Consider the following 2,850-nt stretch of genomic DNA (forward strand, 5'->3'; position numbering starts at 1 on the left):
GCTGGAGAGCAGAAGATTTGATACTTCTGCCTCAGTGAGGGGACAAACGGAGAAGATGGGAGTTTTTGGTTTGAAGTCCTGTGTGTTTGGGGCTGAGAATTGGCTACTGATTGTTCTGGTTTTGTCTGTGAAGAATGTGGCAAAATCATCAGCTGTTATAGAAGTGGTAGGGGGTGGTGGAGGGGGACAGAGGAGAGAATGGAAAGTTTTGAAGAGATTACGTGTGTCTGGAGCGCTGTTGATCTTGTTGTGGAACTATGAAGATTTGGCAGTATGGACTTCAGCAGAGAAAGATGAAAGTGCTGGCCTGGAGGAGAGAGGACAAATATCATCTAGACAAGAGGTTAAAGTAGAGCATAAAGTGTCAGTTGCTGCATTCACATCCAGAGATGAGAAATGGGTAGGTGAGGGAAGAGAGAATGATAATACAGAGGAAAGATGGGAGGGGGAAAGGGAGCGTAGGTTTCGTCTAAAAGTAACCGGTATAGGGGTTGGTGGCACACAGGTAGCAAAATGTAGTTGAAATGTAATGAAGAAATGATCAGAGATATGTAGGGGTTTTACCAGAATGTTGTCTGCAATACAATTGCGTGTGTAAATTAAGTCAAGTTGGTTGCCTGATCTATTAATGTTCGTCATTGTTTTCCCAGTGTAATTTGAACACGATGAGCTTTTTTTTAGGACTCTGAAGCATCTCCATCAAAGGCTGACTAGTTTCACGTTTTAAACAGACTTTCGTAGCATATACTAATCTTTTTTGAGGTTACTAATTATTCTTCGGCGCAATAATCGAGACAAACGCACGGTTAATTCAGATATTCATCCGCATTTCTCGAGGTGATCCACTGTGTGGTCGATTCACGAGCAGAAAATCGTGTAATTTCGAAACGGAGCGACAACTAATCGTTCAGAAAGTGAGTCACATCAGACATCGACTCGGTAACCACCGAAGAATTCATTCAAGGATTCGTTAAACTGATTCAAACTAGGATGTGAGTGAAAATGAATCGTAAGGAGAAGCTTCTCAAATGAGTCGGTTGTTCGTGAATCGGACGTTGGCGTTGATCGTCGAGTTTGTTTTCGCTCACTTGCAGATCACATGACCACAGATCAATTCAGACTGGAAAATGAGATTCACAAATCGGGTAAATATGATTGTTTTTAATGTTGTGGCGAGAGTCATAACCGCGAAACTATTAACAAGAGTTGAAAAACGGTAACGTTACACGATTGAAATCGAGTCTGTACGCGTTACATGATTAAAGTAATTTCTGTTTTTGAAGTATTTAATTTATGTTCGAGAATTCTAACGCTATAAAACTAATTTGACTCTTGCTCAGTGTGTTTGAGCTGTCTTTTAAATCTTTGTTGATCATGTGTGTGGATGGTTTAGTACATCCATACATACAGCATACATAGGCTACTCATCAGAATCAGAATGAGTTTTCAGAATCAGAATCAGAATGAGCTTTATTGCCAGGTATGTTTACACATACTGTTAGTTTGGATGCCATTTTACGTGATCGTTATAGCCATACTGAAAGGGACAATGGATAATTGACCTCATACTGAAAATAAATGAAAGGAAATATAAACGTTAAAACTATGAACTCAGTGTGAAGAAACAAGTGCATTCCATGGTGAAGACTTTTATTTTGGATGTGACTGATCGCAAATAATCGTTGCCCAGCACTAATTTTAACAATATTAAAATGCTTTTATTTTAAAATGTTATGTACTTTTGCATTTTGTTGCAAGTGCAGTGAGCTTGCAGAGAGGCTCCGCCCATATGCTCTTCTGATTGGTTTATATTTGTCACAAACTATGACAAATAATGATCTCAGGTACTGATTATGTTCTTTATTTATGGTTAAAAATGTCGCTCGGTATGTGTTTTTGATAGTGTTAAAATGGTATGTTCATCACATCACGTAGCCTACGTTTCAATACGTGCGCAAGTGCGCTTGCATAGAGAGCCTCCGCCCACGCTTTCTTCTGATTGGCTGACATTTGACTCTTCAGATAAGCGAGAAACGACATCGGGTTCTATTTCAGAAGCAGTTTCTGTTTCTGCAGCGTAGCGGCTTGACCAACATCATGCGAGTTTGCATGATCTTTACTAGCCATAGCTACTGAAAACGACAACGGGTCATTTACCTCAGATCTTCACAAATCATAAATCAAAGCATGCATGAATGCTACAACTTGGCGTGAACAAACAAGTGTATTCCATAACCAAGACTGTTTCAGTCTCTCAATATGCATTTATAATAATGCTAAAATGGTTTAATTTAGATTACGTACTATGCGAGTGCAGTGCGCTTGCATGGAGAGGCTCCGCCCTCACTTTCTTCTGATTGGCTGTGATTTTTGCATCATGTGATTTTGTTTTTGCATCTGTGACAAGCATCATGACTTGGCTTTGAAACAATGTGAATTGTTTCACATTGTACAATATAAGTTTGATTTGACTTGGTTTTGGTACGTGGTTCGTAATGTGTTGCAGTTTCATAAAGCATTGTTCAGTAGTTGTATGTTGTATTGTTAAGCTCTCTTCCCAGCCTGCTGAACGTTTCCAGCGTGAATAGTGATCATCCTGTTTATTGGGAACGCCACACTGCAGCTGGCTCTCTGCAGCCGAGCGCATTTCTCTGATCTCTGGAACAACATGAAGGTGAGTTATTATCTGTATGATTTTAAACTTAAAATCATGTGAATACACTCATAAACTTTTGTTCCAAACACTTGCTATGCAGAAAAATTCATGATATATATATGTACACACTACCGGTCAAAAGTTTGGGATCAGAATGATTTTTAATGTTTTTACAGGAGTATCTTCTGCTCATC

Source organism: Sinocyclocheilus grahami, unplaced genomic scaffold (genome assembly GCF_001515645.1).
Source record: "Sinocyclocheilus grahami isolate Dianchi unplaced genomic scaffold, SAMN03320097.WGS_v1.1 scaffold959.1, whole genome shotgun sequence".
Lineage (NCBI taxonomy): Eukaryota > Metazoa > Chordata > Actinopteri > Cypriniformes > Cyprinidae > Sinocyclocheilus > Sinocyclocheilus grahami.